Below are 15665 nucleotides of genomic sequence, written 5' to 3' on the forward strand. Positions count from 1 at the left end.
GCTAAGGCTAATCGTGTTAGGCTGTATATGGTTGAGCAGTCTGCTACATGAGGGCGCGTCTCCCCTGATAACTTGCATGTGTGAGAGCTGCGCAGTCAATGTGTGCAGGCAGCCTGACACAGAGCGGAACAGTGAGTGCGCTCCAAATGCATGCTTTTCTTAAAGTACCGGTACTAAAAATATTCAAAACCGTATTGTTTTCAACGTATGGGTACCGCGATACCTTTCTAGTACCGGTACACCGTGCAACACTAGTGCCACACTTAGTGCCTATTTGGAGCTCCGGCCTTTCAGATATCCGACACCCAGTGCTTTGTGTTTAATAAGGCCAGAACGACACTCAGCGCTCCTCTTCTCGTGATAAGCCCCGTTCCGGGTGGCCTCTTCAACACGGGGAACCACCTTGAATCATGTAACTGCAAAATTGCCAAGTGTGAAAGTGTGGCCGTGTGAAAATACTCTTTTTGCTTCTGTTAGAAGGGTTCTCACGTTAACATTTTAAATGCTTCAATGCGATTAGGCAGCATTTACATTGATGTTCACCGGCCTCATCAAGTCTTTATTCTCTGTCTGTGCAGCAGGAGAGCAGGTAGGAGGGCTGCCTGCTGATAAGAGCGTGGCTGTTGTGAAAGGTCACTCAAAAAGACACCGACTTTCCCTAAAACTCGAGAACACGACAAGATGGCAGAATGGTAATGGGACCTGTACTTTGAGAGCTTTGACCACTCAAAGCGCTTTAACACTACATGCCATTATGCACTTATTCGCACACTGATAGCAGAACATGCAGATTCAACTCACCCATCAGAACAACCAAACATCAGAACCATTCACACTCGGTAGTCAGAGCTACGGGAGCGATGCTGGGAGGAAGCGTCTTGCCCAAGGACACCTGAGTCCTTGACAAAGTGAGCCACCCAAGCATATACCCTATAAATCAGCAACAACATGGCGATTACTAATGCAACTAAAGCGTTTCCAATCCGTTATCATCTAAAGAACTAAAATACTTAACGGCGTTTCATTTCCCCAAGTCTCGTAAGAAGACGGCGCATATTCCGGCGTGTCACAGTTAACTACGCTGAACAGCAGAAACAGCGGTAACGGAGTTTGGAGGTTTGTGCTATTGGTCATGACTAATGTCCCACTAATCCCATGCACGTGACTTCCTTCTCTGCTCAAGTAGACATCGCTCCACAATATCTTTACAGAGCAAACAAAGTCCATTGAAAGGTTCTGGATATGACCTCACCTTTAAAGCTGACCCATGACACATTGTTTACACCAGACATTTATAGAAAACGATGAAGTAGATAGTTTCCCTTGGATGTAATTGACAATAATACATCAATTATATAGTAACAATGATATCAGCATAAAACCAGGTGAATAATCACGGTCATCATTTTGTAGATGTGCAAATGTTATGAAACACTAATAGATGAAGTAGCTGGCTGCCTAGCTACTGGAGCTACACATACGTTAGGCAATTGTTAGCTGCTGCCAGGACCGACTATTTCAAATGGCTCGGGCACCGAAAGAAAGCACCGAAATCTGCATACGGTTTCGTCGCGGTAGGTACTGGTCATATAGGAACATATACCAATATGGCACCGGTTCTCAGCACCAAACCCTACCGAACATACCACACGCCTGTTTAATACACTGGCATGTGGTCGGGTCACAAGGGATGCGGCAGAGGATTTGATGAACTAAGCTACATTTGGTTAGCTCCCGGAAACATAATCTTACAGGCAGCTGCATATGTGATGCCGCCATGGAGAGAGCAAACCCACTCTGCCATGAACATGGCAGTACAAGAATACACGAGGGAGCTGGAGTTCATTTGGCTTGGACAATTGAATTCTTTCCTTTCTGTTCTGTAGAAGACACGGCTTCGAAAGAGAGGGTGGTTTAATACATATTTATCACACTTAATCAGGGAATTGCATCACTTTGGCACAAGTTGCCCTCCGTAAATCCACGACCTAAATAGCTTGATCATGTATAGTAAAATGGGCTGATCTAGTATCGCACAGACACACACAATTTGTTTAAAAAAACACCTATTCAGTATTTATTCAAAATCAAATTGGTACTCGTATGTGAAAAGATCAATACGTTTATCTCAAATTTGATTTGCCAGTAATTATGACAAACAGATTTGCTACTCGGCTGGAGACTGTCACATTATACTTTTTTTCCCCCCTGAAATGAGGCTGACCTTACCTTAGTGACTGCAGGACTCACACTTATACCAAATTGTGAATCCCCATTAAAACATCATTTGTGTGCAGTAAATAAATGCACATTTTACCCCTCAGCACAACAACAAAAATCTGCAGATCAGACCATTCTCAAGATTAACCACAACCACATTTGGCCTTCAACAAAGTTTCCCAAAGTAAAGAGGAGGAACGACCTTGTGGCCGATGGAAGCTATGGGTAATAAAACGTGTCCTGATAATTAGCGGGCTGAAATCTGATAAGCCTCCAACTCACAGCAGCTCACTATGGGGCCACCAAGCCAGAGGACATAATATCGAAGGGGAGGTCAGTCAGAGACAGACAATCATTCACTCTCACGTTCACACAGACAGGCAATTTTAAAGTCACCATCAACCTATTGTGCATGTCTTTGGAGTGTGGGGAGAAGCCGGAGTACCTGGGAGAACCCACGCAGGCACAGGGAGCACATGCTACCTCCACAAAGAAAGGTGCTGCTGGGCGGGTTTGAACCCAGGACCTTCTCACAGTGCTAACCACCACACCCCTGTGCCCCCCAGGAGGTGAGATGTGGATCTAGATCACCAAGTGGAAAAACAAGACGACTGGAGAAGCCAAAATTACAAGAGCGTGAGGCCACTTTAACAGTATGGTAACTGGGTTGTTATTCAAATTGCTCAGACAGCATCGTCCTCTAATCAGAATGAGCATGAATAGACAGAGCTGGGTTTCTTGTCCGGGGGTTAAATGAATCTAGCTCCACTGCTCGACTTTGAAACAAATAAGACATCGGTTTTACGCGTATATTCCTATTACATTTTATCCTATTTGTCCACACTTCAACTTGAGCAACTGTTTAACGACGTGAGTAGACTTACTGGGGATGTAACCATCTTACTACACACCACGTAACATGAGCTGAAGGAAGCCGTTACCGTATCCTGAGTATTGATTAGGTTTTACAGGTGGCTTCCAAAACCAATTTTCCTTCACAATTTTGATTCCTCCGGCCTTCTGGTGGTGGCGTTTAGTCATGTGATCGTAGTGTAGTTCCTTTACACCGTAAAATATTTTAAGTGGGGTTCATTTTTTTAAGATTATCTTTCTGAACAAAATGTGCATGTCATAAACATATACATTTAAACAAATATATTTATTTTCTGCAAATGTAAAAATGTTGTTGTTTTATTTGTGGAGGGAACCAGTGTCATCCACACAACGCTCTATATTTACGAGGGCTTATGACTTAAATCATAAAGTGTGTAAACAAATTAAGATTATGTTAATAAAGCTTTACTAACATGGGGTCATCGAAAGGGTTACATGTCAAATTAAAAGAGTGAGAATGAACCAAGTATTATTGAAACTAGTTCAAGATTATAAAATTAAATAAAAACAGCAGGCCTACAAACAATGTCATGCAAACAAATAAATCAGTCTTTTAGAATGGCTGTTAGTGGCTGTAAGCCTAATCAGGGGGACGTGTATGAATATATACCGGAAGTGCTCCGTGTGTCTGCAGTTTGAATTATTCACACAGATCCCTTATCCTGAAACCACTTGACTGCTCTACTTGAAACTATTATTTTAATTGCGATGTTGGCGCGGCGGCAGCTGTACATTCTAATCACTGCAGAAAGCAGGGGTAGTGAGAGGAGAGTGCTAACTTCCATCAGGCGTAGGAGCTCCGTCATTAGCTTTCTCCGTGGCCTCCGCAGTATATCGGCACAGCGGCCCGCCGTGGAACGATTGTGAGGACCATCAGAGTGCATTGAAAGGAGAGACGGGAAAAAAAGTCACCCCCCCCCCTCCAGCAGGGCATGCTGACTCACTATAACAAACACTAATAAATGACTGATTTATACAGGATCCTGTTGGCGTAAATCTCCTGTAGAAAGCTGAGCCCGGAACACCGGCGAATTCAGCTGAAACTAATCCTCGGGTCGCAGTGCGCCATCTCTCCTGTCAATTATCCTTGACAGCGTTCGCGCCAACAGAAAGACGCGCCGGCACAAAGCCGGGGCTCACTGATTGGATGCTTCCCTGCATGTCCTGTCTTCATTACCCTCCTTTCACCTGCTCTGATTGATGAAGCGTGGGTGGGGGTGGGGGGGCAATCTTTGGTGGATTTGTGCAGATGTATAATGACATGAACTATGAACATCAAACGCAAAAGCTCAACTATCAACTCCATCTCCACTCGTCATTTCAAATAATATCCAGATGCAATGCATTCACTAAGTCAAGGTTTTCCAGATCACCTGCTAGGCTGACCCAGATATGCCAGGACCCGGTCTGCTCCTTGCTTATGTTAAGTTGTAGGAACATCAAGGCTAACCCAGCAACAGGAGGTCAGCAACTGCTGTGCGCACATCTCTATAGAGGCAAATAGAACTGCAGGGGGACGAGGGAGGTGGACCACCAAAACCAACCTTGTGCTGAGGAGTTTATAAATGGGTGGAAAAAATTAGACAAAATATTAATGATTCCTCAGCTATTTAATCAAAAGGACAAGCTGAAATGTTTCTGTTCAATCAGATTTTTCGCTTTTGTCACCAGTTCACGACAGTTGAGGGGGGCGGATTGGTTCCAAAGTGGGTGTTTATCTGGGACAGAGTGAATTAACATAAACGCCTCCCTTGGAAGGGATAGCAGAAAGTCAGCAGAAATGTCCAATAAGAGACCAGTGTGAGATGTGCTGGCAGAGGGATTGGCTTGAAAATTTGCCTCATTGAATTTAAGGGAGGAGGGATTTAGAGTATGGTGAAAAACAGTGGGTATAATAGTGGCTGAATGTCGCCACAGTGATGCATGTTTGGAGAGAACGCTGGGGAACTCAACACTCTCAATTCGTTTTTCAGTCCAGTAAAGCGTAAAGTGACCGCTGATGAAAACACCGGCCATTATAATTTGGGCTCCCTGCATTCTTCACGGCGGTTGGATGAGGTTTGAAGCAGGATTTGTTCAGCCGATATTCCAATGCTGCTAACACAACACTGCCATACTTCCATTTTGAAGAACAGCTTTGCAATAGCAACAGTCTGCCTGTTGACTGCAGCTCGTTATTGGCTACATCCCACCCTGTAACAGGAGGCTCTTTCTATTTCAATCTGCCCATACTTTGATGATAGGCTTCCTGTTTCTTTTATTAATCACAGATGATTTCTTCTATTGTCATTCAGTTGTTGCTCACGTGGGTCTTTGTCTCTTTCTGCCCTTTCAGTTGTCAGTCTGGTTGAGCCACTGCGCAGAGTTTTGTTGCACAAAACAAACCCTTCATTGTATTGAATTAGTGAAGAGGACTTACAACAACCTAAAAGCATGACGTTCCGACATACAGAGCGGTCCTCTCAAAAATCCACATACACATGGGAAGATACTGGATAGGAGCCAATTAAAATACAGAAACCCTGCAGCGTTGTTCTGAAGGTTTCCTGCGGTCTTCTGCTTGTGCACTAACTAAGCCGGCATGGTATTCACCGCAATGACAGGACGGGACCTTAATTCTGACAGTGGTGCACATTCATTAGGTAATCTGAAGCTTTACAGGAATTAGGCAGTGACGAAGCAGCCTGCTCAGCATCCTTGAGTGACATCAGCACATTTCTTTGTCGCCTCGGAGTCACATCCCTAAAGGTTTAAAAATGCTGCCGCATGCTAAGTAAACTTTCCTGCAGACCGTTAACTGGAATGACCGGTCGCCATGTCATGAATGAATTTATTTACCAGCTGTTATTTCATCTGGTAAATATAGTCTCAGGTGATGGTAAAAAAAAGAAAAAAGAAAACGGCCCTCCAGGTGTCATCCCTTATTTATATCTGCCACAGGACTCAGCCAGTCGGCGGTTTGCTGTCCCAGGACAAGCTCAAGAAAAAATCCATATGTGACGCAGCCAGTGTGTTGGTATCTGCCTTCCGCTGCTTGTCATCCGATGCCTCCTCTACAGTCTCCTGTCCTCGGCCTCCGGAGGCTGGACGTCAGAAGAGTGACCTTGTTAATTCTATTCACCTCCGGAAGACGAATACAACGTCTTTCAGGGGCCGGTGTTGGACATCCGAGTCAGGACCTGCTACTTTACAGACAACTTAACAGCTCTACACTTTGGGCTTCAAGTGTGACACATAAGCTGGGGTCTCTCATGCGTCAGTCGGCTACTAAAGCCCCCGATTCTTTTCCCATTGATGGAACTTTGAAATTACTTACTACTACTGAATTTGGGCAGGACGTTTTGGTCCGTTGTCCATATTATGGTTTTGAGTCCCAGCAGCTCCCACCAAAATCACAAACACTGGCCAGCCATTCCAGGTCACGAGATAATAAACATAGCAATTGTATGCCAACTGCACGGCATAAAAGGACAGAGAGCCAACGTCCACAGCTACTGGTCAGAGGGGATACTGGGCCACTCAATTGAACGAAGCGTTCATTTTTGCTGACTGCGGTTTGGGTTTTTCCTAATCAATAAAGAGCGAATTATTCCTGATCTTTATTCCTGACTGATCACATCTAGGCCATTTTCGTGGCCATTTCCTGTTGATTCTTCTCATTTACAAAGTCTGGCAGCCAGCTGGCTATTAGTGTAGATTGTATCCTAGTTCTTGAAACCCTCCAATTGTTTCTCCCTGTGGGAGAATATGGAACAACAGACTAGGCCACCCTGCGTTGACAATAATCCCTTCCCTTCCCCTGGGACAGAAGGACTTTGGGATGTTCTATGAACATGGATTGTAATACACCTCATGACCGGATTAATTTGCTATCAAATCTAGACGCATGAAAAAACAAACAAAAAAAACAAAAAACTAGAGGGCGGCAATTGAGCAAATCCGACTGGTCATAAAAATAAGTCTTTTAGCTCCAGGCATCTAGTGTAATAGAGGAATCATAGCTCTTTCAATGGGAAAGACAAACAGAATGGGAGACAGATAAAACGTGCTTCGCTGACCAGACTGATCATCTAGAGCAGGAGTCCCTAAACACCACTTGGTACCGGGCCACTGAAATAGAAAGAAAAAAAAAACGTTTTTGAAAAAGCACCGGATTGTCTCTCAATTACACGCGCTTGTACCGGTTGACACCATTTCGTCACCCAAGCGTTTTTCTCGCTGTGCACAGCGACTAGTCCCACTCGCCCCGCCGGCCAGTCATTTCATTACGAGTGAACGGTTCGCGTGGCAAAAAAAGCTTGGGGGCCCCTGATCGGGAGGGGCGAGACAACTGGAATTAAACGAGGAGTCTTTTCTAAATGTTTGCTGGGTTTCTCGAAAAAAGGCTTTTCCTTAAGGAAGCCAGAGAGTAGATGACCCTGCCGAGTTCACACTGCTCAGGGGGGGAGGTTGGGGGGGGGTCACGGACGCTCCCTTTCAGAAAGCCAGACAGCTGGTTCAGAGGCAGACTTGTTTTAAACTGCCGGCATAGTTAGTCTGCAGCAGATGCAGCACTGACACACAGGGTAACCCAAGGTTTTCATACCGCTTAAAACTAAATTGAATGCCAGTTTAGCGGCCATAGTAGCAAAAGGATAAAAAGGACATCGTGAAATTATTTATTGAGGTTATGCCCCGGAAAGGTTATACACTCATCACTTGAATTCAATAAAACATCTTCTCATAATAAAGAGTACAAAATATCTGGGGGGGGGGGGCTGTGTGTACGCAACAGATGTGTATTTAAAGGTTATTCAGAGCACCATAAAAGCTCTTTTTTGAATGGGAACTGATCAGAGATAACAGGCATGGCATGTAGCACATCAGAATGTGTTGCTATCTGCTGTCAGTGACAACATACACCACTAAAAGCTAGTGGGGGGGGGGGGGGGGGGGTACTCAATTATAGTGATTAGTATATGGACGAGAAGCGCTTAAGATTACTAACTCGCTCACAACTGGCCAGCGAGTAAGAAAAAGAATTCATACTTTTGCTGCCTTCTTTGGAGAATTCCATATTTTAGAATACATTTCAGTAACACGGGGCTTTTCCTACATGGCGAGAGTTATCCTGACCTGGATCAGTCTCCAAGGTAAATAAATACCTGCTGTGTAATGAACATTAGACTGAGACAGGATCGGTGGAGGTAAAGTGGATGTACAAACTATGAAAATAATACTGTTACTACGCGTCTCTCAGATGGGGACAGCTCATGTGTCCACTAGAGTGGACAGAGCTCTGCTGTGATGGATGGGCAGCAGAGGACAACCCAACCAATCACATGGCACAGATATAAAATACAGAGCTGGACACAGTGTCCATTTTGGACAATGAGAAAATAACACAACAAATAGACCGCATCAAACTAAACTGATTTTCCATTAGCGATGACTCAAGCATCGCTGCAGTTTTCCTTTGAACTCAACTCATTAAACATTTAAGCAAACTAACACGCAAAGATCGCTTGGTTTTACAAATAAGGTGTTGACAGGGCTCCTGTTGTGACACGGTGGTTGAATTTGACCCTAATGCACCCAGACACTTTGATGCCCGTCACCCTAATTAGTAGAATAGGAAAGGGGGAATTAGGAGGGGTCGGGGGGGCGGATGGAAAGTGGGTGTCCAATGAACGGTTTTAGTGCACGCACAAGTGTGACCCACAAGACAACTCCGCTTTAGGGGAGGTTTTGCATCACTGGGCCTTTGTGTCTGGAGTGCCCGGAGCTCTAGAGCGCAGCACAGGAACTCGGCCTGAAAAAAGGGAAATTGGGCTGCACTAGACCCAACAAAGCCAGAGCAGTTAGTGCAGACGCATGGACAAATGTCGGTTAGACATTAAACTACTTAACATGCGTTGGAAACTGTCAACAACAATCCCTTTCAAATGGACGTGATCGAGGGCGGGGCAGTATGGCCAAAAATTCATAACACAGTATTCTGTAAGATTCTGACGGTATCCCAGATCACGATATTTCTCTTTGTTGAGTAAACACATTCATTCATTGACCCCCGAAAAGGACGCCGGCCAACTGAACAGCTGTTCACCGCTTTTTTTTTCTGATCTAACTTAAAAGAGTTTTTTCAAAACCAAAAACCCTCCAAACACGGCTCCTCTCTTGGAAACAAGTTGTGTTGGTGCATCTCTGGTCTCTGGTTGTTCCTCCGGTATCGCTCTTTTCCGTGTTTTTATGTAGCAACCGAGTTACTTGTTGTTGTGAGCGGTACCCAGCATGCAGTTTGGTGGGGTACTTTTTATAAATGTACAATTATTAATGTTGCAAATCGTTTATGTGTCACAAGCTGTTGCGTTGTGGTGTTTTACGCTGTTAAAGAGTGTTTGTTGTGAGTTATTTATTGTTGTTATAAAGTTATAACCATGACTCAAGAGCAACGTCAGTTGTTATGGCGTAACATGAACGGTACGTGAGAAATTCATACCGTACGGAAATCTTAGTCTAGTTTCTAGCAACCTGTCGAGAATGTTTTAGGACGAGACCGCTGGCCTCATCTTTCACTAGAATCAATGAGTCACATGCATTGGGTGCGACACACATACACATGTTATGACATTATTTCAACATTGGCGTCACTTTAAAAATATATTTAATACGACCTCTTAATAATTTATTGTCTTTCTGCTGTCAGCATATCGATGTGCACCAGAGAGAGGGAGAGGGGGAAGGGGGGGACGTGTGACCCTGTCTGGACCTTCCCCCGGGACATCACGGCTGCTCTCACACACACACACACACACACACACACACACACACACACACACACACACACACACACACGCACACAGTCTCATTTACAAGTGCAATAAGAATTGACAGCAGAGATGTCATCGCCACGTTAAATCTGAAGGTTGGACTAAAGAGCAGAAACACGCTCTGCGTTTGGTTTAACGTCGTAGATGTGGCAACGGTATTTAATCAGGAATCACTAAAAAAAATTGTTCTTCCACATCCAGCAGCAAACACTACATTTGGATTTCATTACATTTCTTGATTGACTACAAGCATATCAGCGGATGTGTCTGATAACTAGCAGGAACACATGAGACGGATAATTCGGAAGAATAAACCAGCCGCCTGGAGGGAAAACCAGCAGCCGGAGTCTCTGATGCATCTCGTGCATTCACAAACAGTCTAGTTTCTGTTTTGCTGTAAAATTAAGTTTGCTCCTTTGCTGCAGGTTGTTCTAGATTGTCTCCAGCAGCGAACTGAGACCAAACTTCCCCTTCCTCCTACAACTCCTGAAAAAACACCTGTGACACCTCCCAGTGCTCCGTGGGGGCTTTCAGCACCACGTCAGAACAACCCGTCGCACTACAACGCTTTGCATGCACGGCTCTCACAACTTGTTTTGCACAACTTGTTGCCAAGAAAGTTCTGAACGAGAACCCAGGTTCTGTCGATACAACCTCATTATCCTCCGCTGGCCGTCGTGGGAACAGAACTGCAGCCTCGCCGATCAGCGACGATTGTCGATGACAGAACTGTTTGGGGGGGTGAAATGTCCTTTAGGGACGTTGCAGCATCAGCGGCGGAGCGAGATGCTTTTTCATGCTCAGAAAGGGCACTTGTGGGACACAAGGAAAAAAGCATTTATACATTATGAAGAATTAATGGAGATGTGTAGAGGAACCACAATGGATGCTCAGCTACAAGCACAATGCGTCAGTATCTGATGCCGGGGTCAGAGGTCGTGTCTGGCTTTGTGCGTGGCCGCCAACGATAAAGACAAACAAGGGGACCTTTGAGAGTGCGGGAGGGTTTGTGGACACCACGAGACGACAAAAGAAAGCGGTTTGTTGCGTAACGAGAGAAGAAAAAAAGAACTGAGTTTTACACGGTTATAAATTATAAATATTGGATTGGATAGAAACCTGAAAGCTTTTTTCGATGACCTACTGTGGGCAGTACAGGTAACTACAAACATAGAACACAGATCAGAGCAGAAATGGGTTTTTGATGCCACTCAGAAGTTGAGAAAGACAATAAGTGCAAGCTGACAGAACACGCATCTTATCGTCAAAGAGATCGAGTAAACTGTCTGGATGGTTTGACTCGCTCTTAAATGATGCACAGGCCCGTTGCAAAGGAAAGATGAGGACAGACTGCTGACTGATTGGAAGTCATGACACACATAATTCAACAGCTGATAAAGCAGCACAGATAACTGGCTCCCATTTGTCTTTAGGAAACCATGACAGCAAACAAAAGAATCATTGACATTGTCAAGGATGTTGATGGGAATCTCATCAGTTTCGCAGGTATTTGTTCATAAGGATTATTACAATTCATCCTGAGGGCTCGAGCATGGACTGAATTGAAAGAAAACAGTATGTAAATGTTTACACGCAATTTGTGTGTGCTGACCGATTGACGGGGCTGATTGAAAGGGCAGCGGCTAAAGCGGCGTTCTGAAAAAAGTTTGTCCCTCTTGACACATTTCCCGAGCCTTTTCCGCGAAATATTGTGTATCGTGCAACCGTGAGGCAACGTTTGGGGGCCGCTGTGCTGAAGGACGCTGGACACAGTGACACCCTACAAATTAAAGCTGAGCCGGTCCACCAACATAACAAGGTAAACACTTGCTACCGGCCGTGCCTTTGTTTGAACATAATAAAATGCTGCTGTCCACCGAGTGCGTTTGGGGGACGCTGGTTCGGGGATGGAACAGTCGATTAGTTTGGCCAGGATTCAACGTTGCTTTGCGCCGACAGAACTATAGCCCTTGAATGTCCACATGGGGAGCTGAAACAATCAATGCCATTAATAAGTATCCATAAACACTACCTGTTGGCGTTTCAAAAAATAGTTTGCACCAACTTACACAGTCTGCTGGTCTTGCTGTGTCCTCTTCACTACTGGAACCTGAAGCAAAGATAAATGATCAAATACTTTGCTAATTGTAGTCCAGAGGGTTCTTCACCCTCCCACGTGCTGAATTTGCACATTTGTTACGTGCTTTGCAGAATCTGCACAGTGGACTCTCGTATTAGGCCTACTGAGCTGCATTTGATTGGAAATTGAACTGAATTGAAGTTTTTTCCCTACTCATCAATATGTAATTAATTATGAGTGTAGTGAAGCCAAAGACGATGTTCCCCACATTGTGGACTGTAAAGTTTGAAGCTAAAGATTGTTGTATTTCCTTTGCCTCACGCTTCATCTTGTATTAATGAAACTTGTCCACTGGTGCAACACTTCAGCTCGGCTCCGATTCCGATGCAGCAGGTTCACTCTGTGAGACAAACGTACCGCGATATCTGCTCGTCCCCCCGATCTGTTAAGATAATGCTAATCCTGAAGTTACTGTCGCAGTAAATCTGAAATCGTTTGGGTCTCATCTGCCAAACCTCAGAGCCTGTTGTTATTTCAGCTGCGACCAGCCGTCTCGCCATCGAACACTGTAGTCTGGTCATATGTTTCGTTCTTAGTCCTCACGGCATCGTGCACAGCGTTCCTGGGATAGCTGTTTAATTTCACAATGTGTATATTCTGATTTTTTAATTATTTATTAATTAGTGCCCTCACAACTCAACACAGATGTGATGTAAACCAACAGAGTGCGTACAGTGTGTCGTTTGAATTCACGCCTATAACTTGTCTGATAAATGTTTTTAGCTGTAGCTCCACAATCTATCCAAAAAAATCACTATGTAGCTTTAACGCCCGATCATCTCAAAACAGAAAACGTATTAAAATTGTAATTACAGTTTCATTGTGTTGCGGAATCTCCCAGAAAACAGCCATTATTCTAAAAAAGAAAAAAACACATTGAATGCTGAAAGTCAAAATCCCAAATTGCCTCCATTGCAAACGTCTATGAAACTCATTATAAAAGACAATAAGTAACACAAACACAAATTGATTGTTACATGATAATTAGGTCTACTGGGTGAACCATGGTGACATGGCCTGTTACAATATTTATATGGATTGGTGGGTTATGGATGTCCCACTTCATCACGAGCCTCACCAGTCTAATACAAGATGTTTTAAAAACGTTACAAATACCAGATAAGAATAGAACTTCTTGCCGTTACGTAGTCCACCGTGCAAAGCTCCTTCTGACCACTCATTTTGTAAGCAACACGCTTCAGGCGTGAAAGGGAGCATCTCATTGAATGGTTGATGCATATTTTGGAAAAAGACGATGCCAAAGACAAGTGTGGGGGGCGAGTAAAAGGAAAAGTCGCATCATTCAAATACAAAGCAGGGACGACCAGGGTTATTTCTACAGGTGATAACCACCAACACGCCACGAGTACCAGTATAGCTGTTCCAAAAACCGTGTGATGTCAGTGTTTGTTGACCCAAACACACACAGACATCCGGCACAGGTATACTTACCATGCCGCTGGTTTGTAAACTGTTCCCCCCCAATCAAGGCTAAGGCAGCAATGTAACTGGTTTTACGGGCGTGTTGTAACAACCAATCAGTCGTGTTTCCCAAGGGCGGTGATGGGAAAGCATCAAGAGACAACTACACCCAGCGGTGCCCTTGAGCAAGGCACATGTTGCCCAAAGGCTGACTGGAGATACTATGAGAGTCCTGTGGTTGAACAGGGGAGCACGGATATGAATGGTGTGTGTGTGTGTGTGTGTGTGTGTCCCAGTTTGTAGTTGGTTTGCTTTGTTAAATAAGGATTAAGGGCCTCCATGCATATCTGATTAAACCGTAATCTAATAAGGGAGTGGAGCATCAGAAGAGCATTGGAACTGTGGATCAAGTAACGAGAGAGAGAGCGAGCTCAGCTTTTAAGAGAGTCCCTCCTGGATCGCACATAGCTCAGGATTCAACGTTTCAAATGGAGCACAAATAGGAGAAACGTTTCTGACCCTCTCTCATAGGTCAGTGGGGCCCTTCGGTGTGTCCGCTGGAGCGGCACCACTGGTTCCAGTGAAGTTGCTGATGTTGGGATCCGGGCTGCACAACAGAAGAGTCCACACCAGGAGGACAACGCTGTCCAACGCGTCCTTTGTTACAAAGGGAGTTCATTTAACTGAAGTCACACTTGTTACTATTAACGTTGGTAACTGGACTCGACATAGAGTTTGGTAGTCGACGTTTGAACGAGAACAAAAGATGAACCCGAGAGCCCACCGTGGAGCGGACACACACACACACACACACACACACACACACACACGGTCTACCATTCACCGTGTGGCCGCTAGACACCGAGCGCAGCTCTACGCCGGCGAAGTGAAGTGAGAGGCGGGTTGGGGTCAGCATGGCCGCGCTCGGTGGGACCGGAGAGTACCTGTGTGTGGTTGAGGCGGGTCGGGGACCCCCGTTGGTCCGTGAGATGAGTTCAGCTTTCACCGTCTCCGTCTGGCGCTCCGCCGCTGTTCACTTCTCCTTCATCCCGGCGTGAACCGCAGCTCGCACCCAGACGTCAGGCAGAAAGAATTCGAGTCTATTCGTCAATGTCCCCCTGTCTCTCTCTCGGTCTCCAGCGGTAGTATTCAGTTAGGTTGACCCCAAACAACAAAAAGGCTCCCCCGGGACGGCAAGGTTCGCGGGAAGCGTTCAGTCCATTGCTGTGCTGTTCTGGGGGAAATAAAGACCACTACAGTCCTCCGTGGACCTTTTCCTAACAAAAGGTCAGCTAAATTGGCCCCTCGCTGGAGTTCCGGGACGCTGTTTCCACGTTTAAACTTGTCCGGGGGCTCTTCCTCCGGATGCAGCTGCACGGGGAGGCACGCAGCTCCGTGGAATCCGACCGGAGCGGCGCTATCTCTGTGCGACGTTCACGTGCTGTCGGAAAGAAGAAACCCAAACGACTAAGGAAATAGGACAACGTGCTATCGTCACGCTGTTCTCGGCAAGACGCGTGGGCTCGGGGATACGTCTGTGTCTGTGAATTCAAATTGTTAGACCCAAACAACTTCACACAACGGATCCATTTACATCGCTCGGATAACCCCGCTGGAGACTTGTTATAATCACCGTCGCGCTGCCGCCGTGCATTTGTTTGTTTGTGTGTTTCTCAGCGTAAACGCTTCACCTAATCGATTTCCATATGTGGCTAAATAAAGTTGGATCGGATATAGTTACCTTTTAAATAAAGCATTAATTTATTTTGTAGGAACGATGTTCATCAATCAACTGTAAGTGAGCCGCAGTTAGCCAGAGGCTAATTTCCATCTGTTGTCCCGATGATTTCTTTCCTCACCAAAGTTCAGCAATACATTCGATCCAAACCTGCCCTCTAGTGACCACAGCTGTTCCGCACGGGGAGGATTATTCTGCGGGACCATCAATCAGGCTTTTTATTTAGGGCGATCATGGGACTTTTTATTTCACAACTCCAAACAAATAAGCTCTGACCAGCTGGGGAAAGTCCCCATTGCTGTCAGAAGGACACACACAGCGATGCAACAGCTCTTCAACGCCGTCAACCACAGATTCCAGGGTTATTTCTACATGCAGACGCACGAGTCGGAGAACCAGTTTATGGATTTACTTCTCATTACAGGACCGTGGTTCAAGTGCA

General features: G+C 45.3%; 1 protein-coding gene across 3 annotated transcripts in view; it reads right to left on the bottom strand.

Moving 5' to 3' along the window:
* The window catches only part of arhgap32b (Rho GTPase activating protein 32b), a 79720-nt gene extending 64368 nt beyond the window's left edge, over positions 1–15352 (bottom strand). For all 3 annotated transcript variants that reach the window (XM_040180162.2, XM_040180161.2, XM_040180160.2), the window contains exon 1: positions 14430–15352. The gene's annotated coding sequence lies outside the window, so the exon portion shown is untranslated. The remainder of the gene's footprint in view (positions 1–14429) is intronic.
* Positions 15353–15665: the final 313 nt, after the last annotated feature.

This window comes from Gasterosteus aculeatus, chromosome 7, assembly GCF_964276395.1.
Source record: "Gasterosteus aculeatus chromosome 7, fGasAcu3.hap1.1, whole genome shotgun sequence".
Lineage (NCBI taxonomy): Eukaryota > Metazoa > Chordata > Actinopteri > Perciformes > Gasterosteidae > Gasterosteus > Gasterosteus aculeatus.